At 39.2% G+C, this 27,162-nt stretch overlaps 1 long non-coding RNA gene across 1 annotated transcript; it reads right to left on the minus strand.

Moving 5' to 3' along the window:
• Positions 1-1,820: 1,820 nt before the first annotated feature.
• LOC124551306 lies at positions 1,821-25,735 on the minus strand. The gene is made up of 3 exons (XR_006967808.1): positions 25,247-25,735; positions 6,529-6,585; positions 1,821-2,699 (listed from the first exon to the last, which is right to left on the minus strand). It is a non-coding gene; the product is annotated as an uncharacterized LOC124551306 (long non-coding RNA).
• Between the last annotated feature and the right edge of the window lie 1,427 nt (positions 25,736-27,162).

Below are 27,162 nucleotides of genomic sequence, written 5' to 3' on the forward strand. Positions count from 1 at the left end.
AACTTTAGACCAACACGTGGCTAAAAAAAAAAAAAAAGTAGTACACTGGTCTTGAACATGCGACTACAAGTTTAGAACGCACAACGATTACCACTAGACCACGGGCTCACCCAGTCCGAAAACAGCTTGAAGTAGATAACACTTCCTCCTAACACTTCCGCATCTTACAGTGTTGCCAGATTGTGCAGATAGCCGGACTTAGAGTTGGCAGGGGCGGTCAGTTTCATTGACCACCTTAAGTGAACGACTCGGACTTAGTCTCTGTGGCGGCCGGCCGGCGGCCAGGTTTTAAGTCTAAGACTGCACTTAAATTTGAAAAAAAATGGCTCCATTACATTTAGAAAGTGTGAGAGTAAAAGCAAGTGGGATTAAATATAATGGGATAGTTCTGTAGTATGTTCACTAGAAATCCTAAACATCTCTTAAATTTTCTACTGTAACAACAAATATGTGAATGTCCAACAGTTTTGCAGTATTAAAATAGCATATTGTTTATTATGAGAACCTTTCAGATTTGATATTATTTTACTGCACTTCTGCTCACTATTAATGCAGTCTTATCACCTAGATTAGCACAAAATAAATAATCATTTGTGTAATAACATAAAATGTCAGCTTGGGATAGTTCATTTGTTAAATTGTTTCCATGTTAATCACTACTCTTTGTTTACAATATGATTTGCTTCAAACATAAATGTGTGTGTGGCTATCACTTATGTGATCTGGGGTTGTAGATTTCTAGAAAAATGTTGATGTAATGACAAACTGTGCAAAGAATTGAATTACATTGTTAATCCTAGCCAGTCATGCTTGTAGCAGCACTTTGCACAATATTATGTACAACTATATGGTAAAAAAAATGGATGAAATTGAAGACAAATTTGTGTTTAGAAATTGCCACCAAAAACAAGTTCTCACTGCTACAAAAGGCAATGGAATTTTGTCAGCAATGTCTAACTTTTGGGGATCATTGTGCAGGAGCAATAATTAGTTAAGGAGTATGCTACTTCAGAAGATATGAAAGCAGAACCATAATGCTGTGGGTCGTTTGTAAGAAGTGTCATGCTTTAAGTTATTACTGATGAAAAATCCCTGTATCACTCTGTCACTGATATTGATGCAGTTTTTTCATGTATTTAATGTTCACCTTTGCAGAAGTGAATTCCTTGTCACAGCATAGTGCCACTGAAAAATGCCTCACTACAAATACAGTTGTGGCAGAAGTTACGGGTTGCCATCATAAACATTAGCAGGTGCAGAGTATTGCTAAGAAAGCCACACATGGTATGCTTACTATAGCAGAAAACAGTGCCCCATCATAGGAATGCATTACTGAAAATATCTTGCTATAAATTCTGTTGTGATAAAAGTTATGGGCTGACATTATAAACATTAACAGGTGCAGAGTATTGTAAGAAAAGCCACACAATGCTATTCTCACTATTACAGAATAGAGTGCCCCATCATAGGAACGCATTACTGAAAATATCTTGCTACCAAATTTGTTGTGATAAAAGCTGTAGGTTACCATTATAAACATTAACAGGTGCAGAGCATTGCTAGAAAAGCCACACTATGATAAGCTCACTACTGCAGAAGAGAGTGCCCATATTAGCAATGTATTACTCAATAATGCCTCTCTACAAATACTGTCGTGATGAACGTTACGGGTTTCCACCATACACATGCTAGGAAAGCCACATATGCTATGCTTACTTTTACAGAAAAGAGTGTCCATCACAGCAATGTATTTCTCAAAATGCCTCACTACAAATTGTATTGTAATAAAAGTTATAGGTTTCCATTATAAACATTACCAGGTGCAGAGTATTGCTAGAAAAATGGCACACACAGCAGTATCGCTAACCTGTTTTTATTTATGAAGTAATTCTAATTTCAAGTGATTAGATGAAAATTAGTCCAGACCAAGTAAGCTATAAGCAGATATTAGACAGACAATAATTAGGATAGTAGCAGTCATCACTAATGGGACAAACACAGAAACAGTTTCACCTGTGAGATAACTTTGATACATTAGCTAGAATACAAAACAGCAGAAAAAATTACAAAAATTCACTATCATAGGAAAAAAATCATGTTACTGGCATTTTTCTTCTTCCAATATTTTAGTTTTTCTTTTAGGGCCAGAATCTTTAAATTTTTAATCCTCAGCTCCTTCTTATGTTCAGCCTTCATTATGTGTAATTGGGCCTCCAGTAGTTCCACTCTCTTCTTGCACACATTTTCAATTACTGTTCCCGAACCTGATGGCCCCGGTTTTGCAGGCATCCTGCGATGATGCCATGTATTTTTCGATGTGAAAATGTTTTCTTTGGGTGGATCAGGAGACTGTGAAACAGTCTGCAGCTGGGTGACAGCCACCAGAACATTCTTTGATGTCTCTTTACTGTGTATTACGTCAGGTGTGTGGGAAGTGCTAGGTTGTGTGCACTCTGCTAACTCGACAACTGAAGCAGATGGTGTGTTCTCACTGCACAGCACTGCACTCTATGTTAACAACATCCACAGTCATACTAAACTGTGCATCAGAATCATATGCATTTGTTGGTTTTTTGGGTAGGCTTCCCCCCAACCTGTTTTATACACTTCCACCTCTTCTTCTGCAAGATCTTTCTGAAGTCTTCTTTTCATATTTTCGTAACAGGTTTTCAGCCTGTCACAGGATCTTTTTGTCACACCTGAAATTAAATAAATGTTGTAGTTTGAAGTACCATAAATTAATTCTTATGTTATTTACATTCATAAGTCCATTTTGCATTCTAAGACTCTTAACTTATAACTGCAATAAAAATCTAAGATCTATATATGGCCGTTGTTTACAAATAAGTTCATTAAAAAGAAAGTGGTATAGGCATATATGAAGAATACGGCACAGGGCTAACTGAGAAATGTATGTTCACAATTTTCAACAAGAAAGCTCCTGTTACTCACATAATATTTAGTTAACAGTGGCACGGCATTGGATTGTAAATTTAAAACAAACAAAACAATTACAACCGTAAATGTACATAGCCGTATCATGTGTTTCAGTGGTACGCCAATAACACTTTCAAATTTCAAACTAAAAGCCAGAGTGTGCCGTATCCTACGCTTACGATGAACCCAGAAAAGTTATTAACTTACCAGGAGTAGAATTAAATTGCGCCTCCACATGGGACCACATTGCCCGTTTTCCTTTTAAGCTGCAGCTGTCAGTTTTCTTATTTTCAAGACCGGATGCATTTGCACCCACCAGTTCAAGAAGTACATCTATCTCGTACTTCGAGAAATTCGGTGTTGTTCTTTTATTCTCCATTATTTTCCAAAAAAAGGAACAGATTGAAAATAGGTACCAATGTACATATATACACTTCTGCTTGTCGACAGAAAACATAGCAGAGAGAGAATTTGACACCAGTGATTATTTGTGCAATTTGATGTTTACTAAAAATCTTTGTGTCGCCAAGGCAAGTTCCATTGAAATGTGCAGAGTTTACTGTGGTCAAATGCACGCTTGGCTGACAATGGTTTGCTGACCAGAGATTAACGTTGGTGCACTGCAGGAACATTTTAAATGCTATTTACTTTTAACCATGATTGCGGGACCTTGGTTATCATGCTTTTTAAGCGGGGTTGGTGCACTCAGCACCCTCGGTAGCTGAATGGTCAGCATGATGGATTGTCAATCCTCTGGGCCCGGGTTCGATTCCTGGCTAGGTTGGGGAATTTTCTCCACCCAGGGACTGGGTGTTGTGCTTCATCATCATCATCCTATCATCCTCATCGACTGTAGGTCACCGAAGTGGCGTCAAATTTAAAGACCGGCACCTGGCGAACAGTCTGCCAGATGGGGACCCTAGCCATACGATTAAATAAAATGATCAATATGGTTGTAGCTGGTTGGCCACAGTTGTAAATATATTTCTGACAGTAAAAGATTATGTTCTATATGTGCTGATGTCACCAATAATTGAGTGAGTCACGCTTTCACATACAAGTTACTGCATTATTTAGAAAGCGTGTATGTTATCTAGCATATGAGTTGGAAGTTGTTTGCTAATTTTATTTCAGAAACCATCAGGCTGCAAAGGGTGGTAACGCATACTCAGTACCAGATGCCAATCTTGTCACAAAAATATGAGCATTACACTGCTGTTTGGGCCTTCACTATACTGTCTTTAGAACCACAGTGAAACTCCTTAAAGATTTCTTATTCCTGTCTGTCATCTAAGAATTATGGCGTGTCATTGTCAACATGAGGGATGTTCAAAAAGTAATGCAACACTTTTTTTCTGAAAGCAGGTTGGTTTTACTTAGGCTTCCAATAGACCATAGTATTCCCCACTGTTTTTGCTACAAAACCCTACTTTTCAATGTAATCTCCATTTAATGCAACAGCCTCACACTACTGCCTTCCTGGAAGGGTCTGGATCCCACATAGTACCACTCCACTGGTTGAAATTGGAGCCAACTTCTTGCTGCATCAATAACTTCCAAATCATCCACATATTGCTTCCCACAGAGTGCATCCTTAATTGGGGCAAACAGATAGAAGTCAGAAGGTGTGATACTCTGACTGTAGGGTAGATGAGGAAGAACAGTCCAATTAAATTTTGTGATCTCCTCTCGGGTGCACAGACTTTGTAATGCCTTGCATTGTAATGCAGAAGGGAAGTTTATTTGCATTCTGAAGGTGTCCATGCAATGCAACATTGCAGGAGTCACAGCTGTGTGCACCCAGCTGGCACATGGAAGATCGGACAGGTTTACACGACTTTGCTGCAATGATGACAGGCACCTCACTCAACAACTGACTGTGCTTTTGTTCACTGCCAGGTCTCCACAGACATTCTGCAAGCACCTATGAACATCTGCGAGGCTCTGCTTTTGCACCAAAAGAACCCCAATGGCAGCTTTCTGCTTGGAACACACCTCTGTTGCAGATGCTATTTTGAAGGCTACATACAAGGCCACCAACAATCAGAGCTTCATGAAGCAGGAATATTCCATGACGTCCCACAAATAAATTACACATTTTTTCAACCAAAACTGAATGCCCCTCATATTTTTTAATCAGTTGAGCACTGTTCCATTTATTAAAAATCAAGTGTGAAAGGCCGATGTGGCAAAGAAGTGCCTTAATAAACAAATGTTTCACTGATTAAGAAGAAAGATACCGCTTGAAATAAACTGAGTGATAAAATCATAATTGTTCTATCCTGAGAAATGAAGAAAGGAGAGGGAACAAGTTGCACTTTGGACAAAACAAAGGCCTTTACAGTGTAGGAGCAGTCAGAAAGATTCAACTGATGAAAGACATAGGAAAACAAGAAGGAAATAAAATGAAAATGAAACAGCACCTCTAAGGTCAAATATCAACATTTTAAGTAAAAGATTTTTTTTTTAAATCCCAGGCATATTTAAGGTTTTGTTGATAATTACGAGTTTTGTAATGGAGCCTTTTACCAAACATCATTAGCCATAGCCCAGGGTGTGAGTCGTTTTGTCACAGTGCACTCGTACAACCATTCAGGAATTAGGTGCATGATCCCAATGTACTAAAGGTGTTATGAGTAGCCCAACATTGCCTTAGGTGGATATACATTTATTTTGTCCAACTCCCCCAAGTGGAGGATCTACAGGCACTTCCGAAATTTCCATTACAAGCTTCTAGAACTTGTAGAGGGGACCGAGTACATAATAACTTTGAATAGGAACCCATGTTTGGAAATGTGATCCATCGATGCTACAGAGTGTCCGAGTGTTAAGTTATAGTCGCTGGTGCCCGTAAATTCATGTAAGTCTTTTATACAGAGTGATTCCATGATGACATTACAAACTTTCTTGGACGATGGAGATGGATAAATGTATCAAGTTTAGGAATAGGGTCCCTGGTCCAGAAATGAACAAGTCAAAAATTACAAGCGAAAACTGTTTTGATAGCTCTGACAGTGGAATACATGTAACACAACTGTTGTTGTTAAGAATGTAGGGTACACAACTTTTAGAGGTGGTAATATAAACCAAAACAAGAAACAATGTCTAGTAAACGTGGGCTGTAAAGTGTATACCTGAGGAGCAGTGAGTAATTGTTCATCTTCACTACTATGAAATGCATCTCCTTTATTGAACAAGTGCTCATTGCTCCTCAGGTATGCACTTTAGAGCCCACCTATAATTTCAATGCTCTGTACACTGACGAATAATTTTTCTGGATGTAGGTTCTTATTAAAAGTATTATGTACTCACTCCCCTCTACAAGTCCTAGACGTTTGTAATCGGAATTTCTGAACACTTCATATGAACTGTGTGTACAAACATTAATGCTGCAGTCCAAGATCTTAAGTCTTACAATTGGTGACACATGATATCTTACTTTTTTTCCGACTCAATTAATCTCTAGTCTCTCTCTCTCAACACTGACACGATGTAGAAACTGATTGTCAGTGTAATACTATTAATTTAATTTAGTTAAAAACTCTGTGCAAAATGCTAGCACTTACAGGCACAAATAACTGGTATACTTACAACATTTTCTTCTTTAATGCAGATCTGTTCAGTTTCTGGTTGCTGGTAGGTTAATATCTGCAGAGTAAGAAAACACAGTGAGTCCACACAGATTCATATTTACAGAAAAAATTTTGTTAGTTACAAATTTCTGAACATAACACCCCATACTTTGAGGAAGCCCTACAACAACAGTCAGCTTTTCAATATGAGGCTAATACTATATAGTGGTTTTCCGTCTCCCTACAACACATCCTGTGAAGAAACTACTGTGCTGTTTAAACACTGAAATCCAAATTGCTGTATTTTATTTGTTACTGACTCCACATTTTGAAGAAGAATTGTTCTACTTAAATACACTCCAATTTTACATATCGTTGTTTGTATGATTAGAGAGAGAGAGAGAGAGAGAGAGAGAGAGAGAGTGTGCCATCTCTGGGCACTTTGGCCCAACAATGCTAGCAGATGACAGTGGCTGAATGTGTGTGAGACTTTGTCCATGACTCACCCCACTATGCTTTCACTGATCAGATCAAGTGACTTCGGCTTCCCATTCCCATTCAGGTGTACACACTGCTTCACAAAAAATGCCCCATATTTGTATTTCCACTAACATCAGTGCAGTGTGCCTAAAGTCTGATAAGACACTGGTAAGAAGAATGGAATAACTGTGCAGTAACATTAATTTCTGCTACATCAATAAACTGTTTTCTGCATATAGGAAACTTTTACAAATACTAAACTAACTGAAGTTGCATACATCTAAGACATATTATCTGATAATATGACACCTTTTCTCTGCAGTGGTACACATATTGTACTGAAACTTACTAACAGATTATAGCTACGCAGAAACTCAAACTCAGGCCCACACTTTGTGTAGGCAATTCTTTCAGTAGCTGTGCCCTCAAAGTATGGAACAAGTTAACAATATGTTTGGCTATAGAATTTATTGTGACTACATTTTGAGTTGTAATTTGTTTTATAATGTACATTAACATGACCATTTAACTGAGGAACAGAAAGGAGATCATAAATATATAATTTCACAGATATAAAAATATAACTGATGAGAGACAACAGTATTTAACAAAAGAATGACTTTTACTGTAAATACCAGCTACATTTACTCATCAAGAAGTGAGAAATGAAATCCAGCTCACATTACACTGCCTGGCAAAAAAAGTGAAGCACTCAGAACACACGGACAGATATCAATGTAACTTCGTACACATACACACAATCAGTATGCATATAAATCAGTTGCAGTTCTCTGTGGCAGGTAGAACCTAATAGAGTATATAAGGCCACATCAAACATTAGTGACAGAAGTGAACGAGCAACAGCGCAACATCTGGATTTGTGACATTCCAGCTACAAGCAACAGCATCAGGCAACATCCCAAGTTGTCCTGTGTGCGAGCAACAAATTCCTGCTATAAGATAGGCTACTGGAGCTGACCAGCTGTTTCTATAAAATGATGCCCACAAACTGTAGAATATTGTAGCTTAAGAGTAAGGCAACAAAATTAACTTTACTTAATAAAATAAAGCAATAAAGAAATGTATCTGTTAACCCATTGTGGAATATGGATAGTGAGCGGTCAAATATTTCCCAAGGAAAATCACCAAACAGCCATGTGTTTTGGGCAGTTATTTTACTTAGACAACCAGTTTCAGCATTTCAGTAATGACTTCTTCAGACCTCTATGCACTCCATGTACAGACAACCAAATATATCTATCCTTGCATACTGTGGTCATCAATATCTGAATCCTATGAATTCATCTTTTGGGTCTTTACTTTGAAGACTTGACAACAAGTCTTTGAATGAAGTGAACACTCAAGAGACAAATTCATGGAATCCAGATATTGATGGCTCCAGTATTCAAGGTTCAATACATATGGTTGTACATGGAGTGCACAAGAGCCTGAAAATGGAATTACTGATATGCCAGTACTGGTTGTATAAATAAAATTACTATTCAAAATATGCAGCAGTTTGGCAATTTTCCTTAGTAAGTAAAGGAATGTTGAGCATAAATCTTCATGGAGAATTGCATAATTTATATCAGCTGCAAAGACCACGAGACAAATTCTTTGAATATACACGGATGAGCAGAAATACTTATGACTAGCTCATCAATGAATTAAAGAAGAGTGCTTCCTATGTGAACACAAACTTTTAACAGCTGATAAATGCAATACTTTTCCCACAAAGTGTCTGTGGTATAGAAGTATCTGGCTAGTAATCTGAGTCATCGTGGGTTCCGGTTTCGGACCTGCCTACTTCTTATAATTTAATTGACTCAACTACAATCCTATCATCTGTTCAGTGCATTAAGTTTTATCTATACTTTTTACACTGCATCTCAAAGTTTATTTTTTAGGTACTGCCAAAGTAATTGATCTTTAGGCGTATATGCATCTATCCCGGGTATATCACACACATTAAATTCCTTATATAATACATTGACCAATCATGAAATTTTACTGATACTTTATTGTTAGGAACGTAATTCATCAGCTATCAATGTTAAAGTCAAGTGTTTCAATTAATATAAATAGTCTGCATACATAAATCATATTTTTTTTTAAAATGAAAGGTCAAACGTTTTGTGGTATGATTTCTGTAAAAGTATTAAATAAAAGAGATTAGGGAAACCTAAACCACATGTCATTTGCTGCACTCAATTTCAAGCACCATTCACAGGTGCCTCAAATGTTCCCCTAATCTTATTTTATTGCTTTTAAGCAAATCATTTCACAAAACATTTGACCAATTTCTTTTTCATTTATTTTAATTTTTATTTTTATTTCCAAGTTTTATTTAGAAAGCTTGATCTTACTGACACCACATTTGCCTTCCTAGCATCTTATGTTCCTGAAACATCCTAAATTTAGTATTTGATTTGAAGGAAGCATTTTTGACAGTTAAGTACCACATCCATGTATCATTTTATTTGTAAAATGGCTAGACCTTGAAGAGATGAACTTTTTGACACTTCATTTGCCTAGCTAGCAGTAGCTGTTCGTGAAATATTCTAATTTTCCCTCAACTCACTAAGTTTTTTTTAATTACCCTAATTACTTTCAAGTAGTTCAATATTTGTTTGCAAAACTAGGTCTCACGCTGGTCAATTTGATACCCCATTTGGCCATTTCTTGATCTCTGTTTGGCTGTGAAAATTTGGATAAAAACCCATTGAGTAATTTATGGGCATTCTTGTTTTAGCTCTGCTCAAACATCTGACCAAAATATTTCAAGTTTTAATCATATGACAAAACACATCCTCTTCGCTGTCGCGCAAAACCTAGTTTCGATATCTCAAACTGTTTATGAGATTCGACAATTTTTCGATGACAATGCGCAGGGAAAGAACTGGGCACACCACGTGCTGCCCATCCGGCAGATGGATAGAGTGAAAGGAGATATCAATTTGCTGTTGTGGTGTGCGTACTGTAAGACCTCCGGTACACACACCATCGGATTATTTGACTTGTCGCTCTAACGAAGTAGGCGAGTGCCAGCAATATGTCTCGTGGTCTTATCGTGCTGCGTTTATCTTCTGCCGTTAGGTCAGACGATAGAAATACCACGTGCACGCTTAGAGTAGCAGATTGACGGTGACCAATTTTAAACAGAACTTGATTTATTTTCACACACATTTATTAAAATAATAACAAGCATAAAAATTACTTAACTTGGTTCTGGATGCTATTTACAATTGACAATCTGAAGTTCCTTTGGTATTGGTACATTAATCTTATTGTCACATATATATCTGAGACTTGACAAAAGTGTCTATACATTTATCTTCATGGTTATGTACAGGCATATGATAATCTTCTTAGGCGCACACTGAAACTTGACTATAGACCGGTACAGACTAATACAGACTAGTACAGACTGTTACAGACAGGTGCAGACAAATGCAGACTGATTAATCGGAGGTCTGTACACTCGTTATAATACCTCGCACGTTCAGGTATCACTGCGCGAGTGTGATCCGCGAGGAGAAAAGGTTCTACATTAGCAGCAATCTCATTGGCTGCATTACATATTAATACGCGGATCGGTGGAAGCAGAATTTCGTCTGTCTCTAAGGCAGCGCCATCTCGTAGTGCGGAGACGGATGAGCGCTGCACCTGCACTGTTGTGCTTAGCGGGGTGTGCTCTAGTGGGAAAGTTGTGTACGCACTGATTATGCAGAACTACGTACACAACATCTGTCAACTTTAAATACAATTTCAATTTGTTGGCTACATTTCACACAGTAAAATGAACTAAATGCACAGTCTACACAACGTGTTTTTACCTCTGCAAACGTTTAAAAATTTCACGCTGTCATTTACTTAGATTCAAGCAGCACAGTAATTATGATGAATAACAAAAAGACATTCAGTTCTTTTGCGAGTGAAGAAAATGAGCTGTAAGATTTGAAAGAATCAAATTATTTCATCAAACAGATTTCTTAAAAGTGGATAATAAGTATTCCATAGCATCCAATCTGGCACTTCGCCGATGAGACTCAGAGCTGTCACTGTCCCTGTGACAAGATTCAGTAACGTTTGTATTAAAACAATGTGACTTGTAGCAGACAATTAGTAGTGCCACAGACATCACCAACCTAGGGTATTTCTGTAACTGTACCAGCAGTCGTGCTTTGTCACCTGAAGTGGTCACATGCTGTCAATTGGTTCTGTTGCTCACAGAGGACATAGACTAAAGGGCGTGAACAGTGTCAGATGTCGAGTGATCACTATGAAGGACACACAGAAGTCACATGCTCCTGAGAGACAACATATTCTACACCTGATAAGAATCTGAAAGAGGCCTCATTGTGGGACTCCACTTGGCCAGCTAGTCGAATCATGCAACAACCAGATTTGTGGCAGTATTCAGAAGTGACAGTGGTCTGACGTTTGACTGCATGAGAATGTGTGGACAGGCATACTTGTTTGTTTGTCAGCGAGGTCATCAGTCCCATCGGATTAGGGACAGATGGGGAAGGAAGTTAGCGATGCTATTTCAAGAACCATCCCTGAACTTGCCTGAAGTGATTTAGGGAAATCACAGAAAACCTAAATCAGGATGACCGGACACGGCTTTGAACCATCGCCCTCCAGAATGCGACAGGCGTACTTGCCGTCACAGTTTTGGTCGGCCACATCTGACCACCACAAGGGAGGATCACTGTATTGTCCACGAAGCATACTGTAACCCCTTCAAAAAGTAAGGTAACTTTTCAAATTGCGCGGGCAACATACATTCGATTATCTCTCTCTCTCTCTCTCTCTCTCTCTCTCTCTCCCTCCTCCTCCTCCTCCTTCTTTTTCTTCTTCTTTTTTTACACACACATGTCCCAAATATATGTTCACATTTTCAAGTGTACAGCATACTTCGTTCGTTTTTGACGGATAGAAAGGTTAGATGTGTTTTAGTGTGTTCGGCGATTTCAGACTTTTATCAAAAAGAAAAAAAAAGGAGCAAAGAATTTGCATCAAATTTTGTGCGAAAAATGGAATGAAGTGCTCTAAAACACTTGAATTGTTGACAGTGGCATACGGTGAGTCTGCTCTAAGTAAAAAATATTGTTTACAAGTGGTACAAGTTCTTCAAACATGGCCGAGAAGATGCCAATGATGAACCTTGCTCTGGACGCTCCAGCACATCAACAACAGACGATAATGTCAAAGCTATGAAGAAAATTGTTTTGGAAAATTGTCAAATTACCATAAAAGAAGTTGCTGAGGATGTTGGCATATCGGTCAGCTCTTGTCATGCAATTTTTTTTTATGTTTTTGGCATGAGATGTGTGTCAGCGAAGTTTGTTCCAAAACTTCTCAATTTTGATCAGAAGAACCGTTGCACGAGCATTTGCCCAAAAGGGTCATAACTGGTGACGAAACATGGGTTTATGGTTATAAGGTCGAAACCAAAGCCCTGTCATCCCAATGGAAGCATCCTGGAGACCCAAGACCAAAAAAAGCATGCTCAGTTCGATCAAATGTCAAAGTTTTGCTAACTGTTTTTTTTTTTTTTCTTTCTTTCTTCTATTACCATGGCGCAGTGCATCATGAATTTTTGCCTCAAGGTTGTACAGTCAATAAGGAATATTACCTTGATGTTATGTGTCATTTGCGACAAGCAATAAGCAAAAAACATCCGGAATTGTGGAAAACAATTCCTGGCTTTTGCATCACGATAATGCACCTGTTCATTCATCACTGCTTGTGAGAGATTTTTTGGCCAAAAACAACATGATAATCATGCCTCAGCCACCATATTCACCAGATTTGGCCCCCTGAAACTTTTTACTGTTCCCGAAACTGAAGAGACCAACAAAAGGATGAAGATTTTCAACAATTGAGGGAATAAAAACTGCATCACTAGAAGTACTCAAGGCTGTACCAAAAAGCTCTTATGAGAAGTGCATCGAAGATTGGAAGAGGTGTTGGCACAAGTGTATTGTATATGAGGGGGATTACTATGAAGGGGAAAACATGAATATTGATGAATAAATAAATATTTTTCATAAAAATGTAAAGTCACCTTACTTTTGAACACACCTCATACAATAGTTGTACATCGGTTAAATGGCACCCATCCCACCTAAAACATTACATGCATCAAGGCCGGAGGGTATTCAGTATCACACCAATAAGTGGGCTCCTACTCCCAAGTTCTTTGTAAATTTGACACAATTTAGTAATCACGTAAATACACCACAGAGCCTCTAAATTCGTGAAATTTTATTTCGCTTCCTCCTCCTCTTCTGGGTGCTTGACTTTTTTTGTCAGTCAGTGTATTATTCTACCCTTCATGAACTCTATAATTGAGCTGACATCAATGACATTTTATTTATTATGTCTGCCAGTGAATGAACTTTTTACTCAGCAGTAAAGCGTGTACTGTTTTGAAACTTACTGGAGGATTAAAACTACATGCTGCCATGGGGCTCAAACTTGGGACCTGGTCCTTTGCGAGTAATACTCTTACCTACTGAGCATACTGGGCATGGCTAATAATCTACCCTCACTGCTTGACGATTACTAGGAGTACTTCTGTAAAATTAGCAAGCAGAAGAGATACTGGCAGAATTTGAGTTGGGAGGGCAGGTCACAAATTGTGTCTGGCTAGCTCATTTGATTTTGGCATTGCCCATGAAAGTCAAGTCTCCAGCCCAGTATCCCTGATCAATACTTTCTGGTTTACCTTTCTTTTTAATCATAAACTGTTACAGATGAGCACATTCCTAAAATTTTGGAGACTAGCATGTATATATGCAAACCTCATTTCCCCAGACAGAACTCTCAATAATTTCTTAGGATCTATGAACATTGCTCCTCAACCATTTCCAACCCAGTTTTTCTCCCAACATCATATATTGAGACCTTCTTTTCTTCCTCCTCCTCCTCCTACTCATCATCATCATCATTTTCCAACTCCAGTTTTGCAGGTTTGGTGTACAAGCACTCACCATCTCCTCCTGTCTTCCTACATCTTCTGTTCCATGACAGCTTCCCATTTCTGTCCTTCCTCCTCTTCCTCATGATCTTCTTCCTACGAGGTCCATGTCGAAATACTTTTTGGCAGGTCTTTCTCAATTATGTGCTCATACCATTTACGCCTGTGTATCTTTATGACACTGGTAACAGGAACCTCAGTACCAGCTACTTTTCTACTCATCTCATTCTTTGTTTTGTCCTTTCTAGTTGTTTGATTCATGGTTCTAATAAATCTCATTTCTATCACCTGAATTCTGCTGAGGTCTTTGTTTAGTAGGGAAACTGGAAATTTGTGGTAAGGTCTTATGGGACCAAACTGCTGAGGTCATCGGTCTCTAAGCTTACACACTACTTAACCTGACTTACGCTGAGGACGACACACACACATCCATGCCCGAGGGAGTGCTTGAAAAACGGATCGGGGGGGCCAAGTGGACTGTGACAAGATGCCTCAGACCGCATGGCTACCCCGTGCAGCTCGTTTAGTAGGGTACATGTTTCTAAACCATATGTAAGGATTGGTACAAAATAGGTGTGGTACATGGTTGCTTTTGCTTTTCGTGGCATTTTATCATTCCAGAGAAGATTGACTGTAAAAACTGGATGCTTTCCGTGTCCTGCTGAGTACTTCCCACTTAATCGTACTGTCTTTCGAGATCATGCTTCCTAGATACTTGAAATGGGAAACAGGTTCTACTTCGACTCCTTCTACAAATATATTTGAGGTTGTTCCTTGCCTGTTGATGGTCATTTCTACAGTCTTTGTTTCACTTATTTTTAGTCTGAAATTTCTGAATGTGTTGTTCCAGTCATTAAGTTTTTTCTGTGCTTCAGCTTCTGTCTCTCCCCATACCATTAAACCATCAGCAAAAACCAGGGCATCTGGTTTGCTGTCTATTTTCTTGATAGATTTTATGATCTTCTCCATTACTATTAAAAACAGGAATGGTGACAGGGTACTTCCTTGTTGGACACCTCTCTTTGTTTCAAACCTTTCTGATTGTCCATTTCCTATCTGGACACAGCTGTAACACTTTTTGTATAACATCTTGACATTTTCAATTACATACTTTGGCACCTTTAGGTCTTCCAAACATTCCCATATCTTGTTTCGAGGAACAATGTCACACCCTTTTTCAATGTCCACAAATACAATCACAATCACAAGATTTCTTCCATATTCCCATCACTTTTCTGCCAGTACTCTTATAGGAAAAAATTAGATCCATAGTACCTCAATCTTTCCTAATCCATATTGCTTTTCCTCAAGCAAAGGTTCTACTATCTTTCTAAGTCTCATTTCTATTATCTTTTCTAACAGCTTCAGGGTGTGTGAGAGCAGCAAAATTTCCAAATTTTCTTCGATTACCCTATTTGAACACAGACATGCTGTCTCTTTTACTCCAATCTTCTGCGATTTTAGTTTCTTCACTGAAACACTTTATACAGCCAAATTAAGCCTCATATTCCAGTTGCCTTCATTATGTCTGATCTGAGACCATCAAAGCCTGTCAACTTTCCATTCCACACACTCTTTAATGCTGTTTCTACCTCAAGCCATGTTAACGGGTGTCTGTTGGTTTGGACTTCACTAATTACTCTACAGTCATTGATGGTTGCATTGTCCCCTTCTCCGTGTATGTTACTCCTTATAGATGGAAAATAGGTTTGTGGATTCATCATCATGACTAGGGCTGTTTTATAGGAGAAAGATATAAAACTGAGCCCACCAGAAAATTTTAATATCTATTGTTGGTTTTATTCACCTTTTTACAATGCTTCTGCATGGCACTTCTCACAATGCTTCTCCATGGCACTGAATAAATTTATAGATGAAAGATGGAAATCAAACATTGTGGTGCTTTAGAGATACCCAAAACACTCAGGAGAATGCAGCTTCATGAAGCATCAGCATCTACTGGCACCAGTGTTGAGAAACAGTTAATCTTCCAATTACTAGCAAAGCACTGGTATGATGCAAATGCGCAACACGTGGCATTAAGGGATTAAAGCACTTTTCTAGATGAAGTCCACAGTTCCTACTGCATGTCTCACACTCAGAAATTGACTCTCCTTCCTTCCATTATTCTCAGTTGACCTACCACAAACAATGCAATCCTTTTTTGAACAAAATAATTTTGGGTATTGGACCACATCATTATAAAGCATTCAAGCAACTGAACTGCTGATCTTTTGACCAACTTTGCAGAAGTCCTCTTCATGGCAGTTTACTGCTGAAGACAGTCACCACTATCCACCAGTTAACAGCCCTGACGAGGACCACATCAAAGTTGGTGAAAACATCAGCTACTTGATCACTTCAATGTTTTATAGTGACACGACCTAATAACTGCAATTATTTTATTCGAAATAACACTAGCTGTTGAAGCCTACAAACTTATATCAATGTAATCCTCACTTATTTTCATTTAGAATAATAAAATGCACCTTTCCAATCATTCTCCCCTCAGCATCAGAAGTTAATGGCTATCAGGGAGAAAGAACTGGAAATATTTTAGTTGCATTACTGGCAGAGCACTTTGAGGATGCACAAATCCCTGTTGTCTCAATCAAGCCAAGGAACTTCATATGTCCAGCATCACCAACAAAATAAATCTTATTCTTCATCGTGTCTGATTCACTGGCACTTATAGCTGTTGAATGCTTTCATTAATACCCACAACAGTTGCATAACTCCCTCACAGCTTTAGCTGAAACTGTGACACTCCTGGTAACCGATGTGATACCCTCCCCCTCGCCCATCCTATTTCCGCTACTGTTTGGGCGGCAACATCTCTGAATGACAACAATCTGCCATAGTGGCTCCCATTAGTTGGATCAAAATGCCCTACTATTCTGGATTCTCCGCTACTCTGTAGCCACTTTCAAGTGAGTATATAACAACCTATCAAATGGAAAATTTGGATTCCAGTCTAAATGTTCATTTAAGCATACACTGCTAAAATCTAGCAGGTTGGCTGGACATTAAAATTAACACAATAATACTAATATTATGAAAAGGATACATTGCTATTCACCACACAATGGAAATGTTAAGTTGCAGACAGGCACATTTCATAATACTGTCATTATTTCATCCTGGATTTTTCATTGTTTTAAAATAATAACAACTGTATGTAGTCATATTGTAGTGCTTCGCGAATTTCCGCATAAATTCTAGAACCACTCATCCATCTACTGTCTCGAACACATGATATTTTAAATATAAGTGGGAGAGTGGAAGCGTATCTACTGCACCACCTGTTTCTGTGTGCAGGTTGGAAGTTTGTTATGAGAAGACTGTATGAGTGGCAAACCACTGATGACGACAAGTGTTTGCCGCTAGCACCACAGATGCTGTGTGAAAGAACACAGAGTAATTACATCCTGTTCTTTGCTGTGTTAGTGAATGTGATTATTGTAAAAAATAAAAACAAACAATTGACTACAGACATTTAACTTACTTCATGTCTTAGCTCTGTACAAGGCAAGATGCATGTGATGTTCACAAATTATTTGGTTGTCAAGCCAATGCAATTATGAATGTGTTTAATTGAGTCTAATGCTTGATGACTAAGTTGGTTTGCTGAAGTTTAAATGTTTGTATGAGATGTGGTAAAGTCAACTTCTCGTGTCGTCAAACCATTAGAATATCGCTAAGTGAGATGCACTAATGATAAGTTCACTCTTCAATTTTATATTGTATGAATTATGAGCATGTCAAAGTATGAGAATGTTGCCATTGTAGTTCTCGGTGAGCAGATTTTTTTATCTATCCAATTATGTTACATTCTATTATTTTTACTATTACTAATATTGTTATTTTTATATACAAATATTTCATACTATTATAATCAGTGGCATGTCAAAAGGAGGATAATGACAAGTTACATTTGTCGAGAGGGGTGCAGGGGGGTGGGGGGGGGGGGGGGAGGGGGGGTGCAAACTGTGAATTCTTCTCCAGAAGGCAACAGAAGATCATTTACATCTAAAAGTTGTAGGTAATATTGGTCTGCAGAGATCATGTCACACAATGATAGGAACAAATGGTGGGAGAGGAGTCGAGCGGATCAAATCAGGTTAAACTGAAATCCTGCTGTTCAGTAACTTGGTGGATAATGAGCACTGCTGTCAAAATGGCCTGTGACTCAAGAGACAGCATGCAACAAAGTCCAGCAAAATCATGCTAGTGATGGGTGGTAATGTGTGCATGACAAAGGGGAGATAGGAACTGTAATAGAAGACACAGATGGGCAACAAGAGAGAAAGAAAATGGTTAAAGTACTTGATACGGCAATAAATGACAGGTGACACAAGATATGTAGTTATGTGTATCATTCCAGAGGATTGATCCCTACATCTTTTTACTGACAAATGATACTCACAAAAAAGAATTATAAAATAAGATGTTGTAGGTAAATGTACAGATATTGTGTGGAATTGTGATTTTGATTTGCACACACTGAACTCTATCAAAGGATGACGCACGTCTTCGATGTGGGATTGCGACTGCAGCAACTTCACGAGAGGAGATTCATGCTTGGACACAGAAACAATTACTTTGTGGAGTGCCAGTCTGCCTTAGATATGTGCTGCATTCTAAATCACAGAGACAAACAACTAAAGCTTGTACAGCAAAACAGACTTTTAATTAACGTTTTGTCATTCTTGCTGATCACGATTCTTAGTTCAGCTATTTTCTACTGAAACAAAATCGTCTTGTAAATGAGTTTATGTATTATATACTTTTTTCAAGATAATATTCTTGTTATTAATACTACTGAAATCTCCAAAATTATTAGGTAGATATTAGAACTGTGCTGCAATCATTCTTAACAGCAACACAAGAACAGACGGATCCTAAGTACAAGAATGGAAAAGATACCATGGTCAATAATAAAGGGTGAAGATGAGATAAATTAATATTGAATGTTACAACTTAAGTAATAGGATAAAGGAAGTCATGTGGCTGTGTGAATAATATAATGGATCGTCCTTGTTGAAATATAATTAACAGAAAGATTAAATGTATGTAGTGTAACAGGTTGTTCCACCTATTCCTCATAATCACATGAAAGATGTTCACATATATATAAAAAAACCTTGTTTAGATAGTTAGCATGTAGAGAATTTTTACTGTGCACATGAAGGGTTTGTCAATGTTCAGAACCGGAACAAGACACGTGAGCCCAAAACATCACCAAGGCACATCATCAACTGAACTCCTCAACCAACTGTGAAAGGGTCGCTTATGCAGAGAACAAGAGGAGCTGCATACAAGGACAACACCACAAAACAGCTAAAAGAAGCTGAGGAGAAATGTCGTTCTCTTAAGTTCTTTTCTGAGATTCACTTCAAATATGTTGTTTTGAGTAATGAGAGATTTGTCACCTAACTTTGTTAAAGTCAAATACGAGAACAGCCAAATACAGAAGAGTCCCCTAAAAAAACAGTTATGTCATTCTGTAGCAAGTTGGTGTAGATGTGAGCTCTCTTACAGTCCTCGACACTCTTCAGACGGCGAAGAAGTTTTGGATTAGATTAGATTAGTTTTTCATTCCATAGAGCCGTGTTGAGATCCTCGTGGATGTGGAACATATACAATACATCATTTGTTTCTATTAAAAAATTCGTCAATGGAGTAGAAGAAGTTGGCCACTAGTAAGTCTTTCAGGCTCCTTTTAAACTGATCTTTATTTGTAACTAAATTTTTTATGTTTGCTGGCAGATTATTGAAGATGAGTGTTCCTGAGTAGTGGAACCCTTTTTGAGCTAAAGTGAGTGCTTATAAGTCCTTGTGCAGATCATTTTTGTTCCTGGTATTGTATGTATGAACTGAGCTGTTTGTTGTAAAAAGAGATATATTATTTAGGGCAAATTTCATTAAGGAGTGAATATACTGAGAGGCAGTAGTTAGTATGCCCAGTTCTTTGAAGAGGTTTCTACAAGATGTCCGTGAATTTACTCCACAAATAATACATATTACACGCTTTTGGACTCTGAAAACTTTTGTTTGACTTGAAGAGTTACCCCAAAATATTATACCATATGACATTATGGAATGAAAGTAAGCAAAGTATGCAAGCTTTTTCACTTTTATGTCGCCTATGTCTGCTAACACTCGAATTGCAAATACAGACTTGTTAAGGCGTTTCTGCAGTTCTGTGGTGTGCTCCTCCCAACTGAATTTATTATCAAGTTGTAACCCCAGGAATTTAAGACTGTCAATCTCTTCTATCTGCTCTTCTTCGTACTTTATGCATATGCTAGGTGGAAACCTCTTACAGGTTATGAATTGCATATAGTGAGTCTTTTCGAAGTTTAATGTCAGTGAGTTGGCTTTAAACCATTTATTAATATCTATGAAAATATTAGCAGATCTTTCTAGAACTACACTCGACAAACTATTTATTGCAATACTTGTCTCACCTGCAAACAAAACGAACTCTGATTCTGGCAGTGTAACTGATGAGAGATCATTAATGTACACAAGAAAAAGCAATGTCCCTAAGATGGATCCTTGTGGGACACCACATGTAATTTCTTCCCATTCTGATGATGACTTAATTCACTAGTCCCTTGCACTGACACCCTTTGTTTCCTGTTAGTGAGGTATGACTTGAACCATTTTGCAGCACTGTCTGTGACACCATAGAATTCTAATTTATTTAAAAGGATGTTGTGGTTTACACAATCGAATGCCTTTGACAAATCACAGAAAATACCTGCTGCTTGTAACTTGTTATTTAATGAATTAAGTACATTTTCACTGTAGGCGTAAATAGCCTTTTCGATATCAGAACCCTTCAGAAATCCAAACTGTGTTCTTGATAATATGTTACTTGTGGTCAGATGGTTGAGAAGTTGCCTGTACATTACTTTTTCTAAAATTTTTGAGAATGCTCGCAAAAGTGAAATCGGTCCAAAGCTACAAGTTGTGGCACTTCTTAGCAGGTCCATTGCATCAAGAACACACAAGAAGGCAACTGTAGATCTTAAATAAGGTAGAAGTGCGCATGAACAACATCTGGGTGACAGACCGTGAGTGACGTTGTTAGTTCAGTTCCACCATCCGAAGCCCTCTCTCTCTCTCTCTCTCTCTCTCTCTCTGTGTGTGTGTGTGTGTGTGTGTGTGTGTGTGTGTTTATGTAAGGCCAAAAAAAATCATCAATAGTATATGAATAAAACCAGAATCACAAACTGAGAGAATAACTTAGAACAAGCTTGTCATGTTAATAGTAATGCTGGCAATCAGAAAGCTCCAGATATATAAACACAACTGGCCAAGGGATGCAAGCTCATTTTCCTCCCACCCTACACCGCAAGGGTATCTCGCCAGCTAACAGGGCATCTGCGTCGCTCACCATTTGGCCTCGAAACCGTACAATTCTAGATGGCCAAATCTGGCGCATTCATTTTGGTATCTTTGTCTGAATCCAATGATGATACTAATTTTCTCATTCAGAAATACAGGGTCCAGTCACATTAATGTGATCATCGCTATGTTCAAAGTCAATGTGCAATAACCAATCACTGATGCCAGCACTAGCAGGGGAGGGTGTATAGTGCATGTCAGAGGGGGGATGACAAATGGTGAGGGGGATGCAGAAAACAGTGTAATAGTTGTCACAATGCGGAAACGGAGTAGTTTATCTGATGTCCTAAAGGGTGTGATCATTGGCTTTCACGACAAGGGTAAAACATTTACAAAATGGATAAATCTGTAAACTGTTCGCATGCTGCCATGGTTAAAGAATACCGTGCATAGCAAAATGGCGCTATCCGATGCCGGTGCCAAGACAACTGTGGTACACCACAGACCACAGATGACAGATGACAAGGGCCAACAATAGCTGCAGAGATGTGTATTAGCAAATGCAAGGGCTATCCACAAAGTACATTATGTTTTCATTTGTGTCCGTTAGGGGCGGGGCTAGCGCGGCCATCTTGGTGTCATGGCATTCCGCCGCTCAGTCGGTATCCTGCCGTGCTAGTGAGAGGTTCGTGCTGTACTCCATTGAGTTACTGTGACAGTTTGAAATGTCAGCGTTAATTGAAAATGCCGCGAAGTGTGAAGTGCGTGCTGTAATAAGGTTTCTGACTGCAAAAAACTGTACACCGATAAAATCTATCGGCAACTTTGTGAAGTGTATGGGGGCAACATAATCACTGAAGGTGGAGTGCGTCAATCGGTCATAAAATTTAAAAATGGCCGAACTAACGTTCACGACGAAGAGCGAAGTGGAAGACCCAGCAAAGTGACTGCTGAACTTGTCGAAAAAGTCGATGCCGTGGTCCGTGAAAACCGTAATTTCACAATAACGGAACTCTCTATGAGTTTTCCACAAATTCCACGAAGTTTGCTGCACGAAATCATTTACCGAAAAGCTCGGTTACCACAAGTTTTGTGCAAGATGGATACCAAAAATCTTGACAGAGATTCACAAAAATCAGCGAATGGCTGCAGCGTTAACGTTTTTGGATGCTTACGAGAAAGATGGTGACTCATTACTCGATCGCATTGCTACTGGTGACGAAACATGGGTTAAGCACGTGAACTGCGAGACAAAATTGTAGTCAAAGCAGTGGGGGCACACAAATTCCCCCTAAAAACCCAAGAAATGCATGCAGACAATGTCGGCAAGGAAGGTGACGGCGACTGTCTTTTGGGACAGAAAAGGTGTGATTTTTGTGGATTTCCTGGAAAGAGGCACTACAATAAACTCGCAAAGGTATTGCCAAACTCTGCACAACCTCAGAAGAGCAATACACAACAAGCGCAGGGGAAAGTTGGGCTCAAAGATCTTGCTGATTCACGACAACGCCCGGGCCCACACAACAAATGCCACTCATGAAATTCTCGAATCTTTTAAGTGGGAGTTGTTTCCTCATCCGCCGTACAGTCCCGACCTGCCACCGAGCGACTTCCACTTATTCCCAGCAATGAAGAAGTGGTTGGCTATGCAGCGTTTTGATGACGACGCACAGCTTCAAGAAGAGGTAACCACGTGGTTGAAGGCACAGGCGGCCGAATTTTACGACGAAGGAATTTCCAAGCTCGTCCATCGCTACGATAAGTGCCTTAATTTAAATGGCAACTATGTAGAAAAGTATTATTTAAGTGTGGCTTTCATCTGTATACAGGGTGTTACAAAAAGGTACGGCCAAACTTTCAGGAAACATTCCTCACACACAAAGAAAGAAAATATGTTATGTGGACATGTGTCCGAAAATGCTTACTTTCCATGTTAGAGCTCATTTTATTACTTCTCTTCAAATCACATTAATCATGGAATGGAAACACACAGCAACAGAACGTACCAGCGTGACTTCAAACACTTTGTTACAGGAAATGTTCAAAATGTCCGCCGTTAGCGAGGATACATGCATCCACCCTCCGTCGCATGGAATCCCTGATGCAGCCCTGGAGTACGGCGTATTGTATCACAGCCGTCCACAATACGAGCACGAAGAGTCTCTACATTTTGTACCGCGGTTTCGTAGACAAGAGCTTTCAAATGCCCCCACAAATGAAAGTCATGAGGGTTGAGGTCAGGAGAGTGTGGAGGCCATGGAATTGGTCGACCTCTACCAATCCATCGGTCACTAAATCTGTTGTTGAGAAGCGTACGAACACTTCGACTGAAATGTGCAGGAGCTCCATCGCTCATGAACCACATGTTGTGTCGTACTTGTAAAGGCACATGTTCTAGCAGCACAGGTAGAGTATCCCGTACGAAATCATGATAACGTGCTCCATTGAGTGTAGGTGGAAGAACAAACTAAAATGAGCTCTAACACGGAGATTAAGTGTTTCCGGACACATGTCCACATAACATCTTTTCTTTATTTGTGTGTGAGGAATGTTTCCAGAAAGTTTGGCCGTACCTTTTTGTAACACCCTGTATAATAAAAAAAAATTCCAACACTTTATTTATTTTTAATTCCAAAACGTAATCTAATTTGTGGATAGCCCTCGTAGATGTGGAACTGCTGAGTGACTGACCACCCAGACTAACCAAGGGGCTAACAACAGTGTGTGCTCAACAACCGTTCAGTGAACATTGCTGTGTATGGACCTCTGCAGCAGATGCCTGGGTCGTGCGTCCATGCTGACTGTTTTTCATTGCCAACAAAGGCTGACATTTACATTCCAGTACAGCAACTCAACATCCACTGAGTGGCAGCATGTGGCCTTTTCAGATGAATCATATTTCATTCTCCAATGGACTGATGCTCATTGGCATGTATGGCCCTGCAACATTCGTTGTCAGGCCAGAGGAGGGAGAATTATGGTCTGCGAAATGTTTTCATGGCATACCCTGGGTGATCTCATTATTACGGAAGGCACAATGGATCAACACAAGTATGCACCTATCCTTGTGCACCTCTGCACGCAGTTCCCCCCCTCCCAGCAAGATGCCATCCACCTGCTGGACAATGTAATGTGTCACATAGATCGCAGTGTACGTGCATGGTTTGAAGACCACCAAACTCCCCGGTTTTGAACCTAGTCGAGAATCTGTGTGACCACTTCGATCAGGCTGTTCACGACATGGATCCTCAACCGAGAAACCTAGCAGAGATAGCACAGCACTGGAATTAGTGTGGCTCCACATCCCTGTCACTACCTATCAGAACTGCACTGATTATCTTCCTCCCCCTGCACTGCAAAAGGTGGCTCTCCCTGTGTGCGCATGCACGTGTACGCACACACTCTCACAAACTTATCTGGACACAATTCCCATAATTATCAATGAGTAGATTTGTCGTTAGTACACTTTACATAAGCGTTTGCTTCTGCCTATATTGTGTAACACGACTTGTGCAACATCTCTGAAGAATCTCCTAAATGGGATTTATTGAACATAACGTGTGGATAAAATCAATTAAACTGAGTCACTGATACTTCTGTCTTTCTACTTAGCCTCAGATCAACCCGCAAACTCACCTCAAAGAAGCTTATGTACATAGCAATCCTGTGTGTAGTCATATTACACCAACTATTACTTCTACCAAATTCTTCCCATAAATAACAGAGCTACTAAGAATTGGCCTGTTCCATGTGAATAAAATGGCTCACAACTTATCAATTTGATTATTTTCTTTCTTACGCATAAGCTCTACATACGGATACCAGTTTTTATTGAAGTGGATTCTTTCTTTCATTTGTCATAATTGTACAAAAATAAAATGCTACAATGAGTATTTTGATTACTAACACTTACTGGTTCTTCTTTGCTGTCTATTATGCTGGACAGTGTGACTGCCTCTTTCTCCCCTGTGGATACCTGTAAGTAGAGAACATGCCAGAAAATTTAGTAAAAGCAGAGACAAGACCAAAAGTCAGCAGAAAGGATAGTCACTCACTCACTCACATTCTCTCTCACTCATTCATGCTCACATTGTGTTCCATAAATTTCGCCATGAAGGAGAGTCTTCCAGGATATGGAACGAGTCAAGTTGCACATTAAGAGGCAGAAGACGCTACTGCTGTCTAATTCTGTAAAGTGTACTTACAACTTCTCACTAATCATAATCTTATGAAACTGGTATTTTTAGTAATTACTTCCAGATTATTTTACATGACTTCATTACCCTTCTCCCATGAACCATGGACCTTGCATCGGTGGGGAGGCTTGCGTGCCTCAGCGATACAGATAACTGTACCGTAGGTACAACCACAACGGAGTGGTACCTGTTGAGAGGCCAGACAAACATGTGGTTCCTGAAGAGGGGCAGCAGTCTTTTCAGTAGTTGCAGGGGCAACAGTCTGGATGACTGACTGATCTGGCCTTGTAACATTGTTGCCAGTTGAATGGAATGGACAGTGTCTTGAAAGGAGGATATACGATGACCATCAACAAAAGCAAACTAAGGATGATGGAATGTAGTTGAATTAAATCAGGTGATACTGAGGGAATTAGATTAGGAAATGAGACACTTAAAGTAGTTGATGAGTTTTGCTATTTGGGAAGCCAAATAACTGATGATGGTCAAAGCAGAGGGGACATAAAATGTAGACTGGCAATGGCAAGGAAAGCGTTTCTGAAGAAGAGAAATTTGTTAACACTGAGTCTAGATTTAAGTGTCAGGAAGTCATTTCTGAAAGTGTTTGTATCAAGTGTAGCCATGTATGGAAGTGAAACATGGACGATAAATAGTTTAGACAAGAAGAGAATAGAACCTTTCGAAATGTGGTGCTACAGAAGAATGCTGAATATTAGATGGATAGAGCATGTAACTAATGAGGAGGTACTGAATAGAACTGGGGAGAAGAGGAATTTGTGCCACAAGAAGGGATCGGTTGGTAGGACACATTCTGAGGCATCAAGGGATCATCAGTTTAGTACTTGAGAGAATAGAACCTTTGAAATGTGGTGCTACAGAAGAATGCTGAAGATTAGATGGATAGAGCATGTAACTAATGAGGAGGTACTGAATAGAACTGGGGAGAAGAGGAATTTGTGCCACAAGAAGGGATCGGCTGGTAGGACACATTCTGAGGCATCAAGGGATAATCAGTTTAGTACTTGAGGGAAGTGCAGAGGGTAAAAATCATAGAGGGAGACCGAGGCATGAATATACTAAACAGATTCAGAAGGATGTCGTTTGCAGTAGTCACTTGGGGATGAAGAAGCTTGCACAGGATAGAGTAGCATGGAGGGCTGCATCAAATCAGTCTCTACACTGAAGACCACAACAACAACAACTACTATTACTACTACTACTACTACTAAATTTCATTACAAGAAAAACCAGATACTTTCAAAAAAAGGCACTGCTCCTCTTATACAACTCAGCTGCTGTGTTTGCATAATACAACGAACAAAGCATTTACTTAAACAGACCCCTACCAGCTGTCTGTATACAGGAAAAGTCAAATTCAATTTACTACATACCTTAGACTTATGCGGAATTAAGATCAGCTTGTTCCACTATTCTGATAAAGTGCAAAAGGGATGGCAAATGAGGCATTGTCACTAGTATCCTGGTATCTTTTTTATGACAGTTAAGGTCCAGTGCTGTTGATACGGACATACTCAAATGCTTAAGTATGTGAGGTGAAAGTACTGAGCATGATTGTAATGTGCCATGTTGTTCTTTTGTGATGGCAAGCACTGCACTGGCAGACACATGCCTT

Source organism: Schistocerca americana, chromosome 9 (assembly GCF_021461395.2).
Source record: "Schistocerca americana isolate TAMUIC-IGC-003095 chromosome 9, iqSchAmer2.1, whole genome shotgun sequence".
NCBI classification, from domain to species: domain Eukaryota; kingdom Metazoa; phylum Arthropoda; class Insecta; order Orthoptera; family Acrididae; genus Schistocerca; species Schistocerca americana.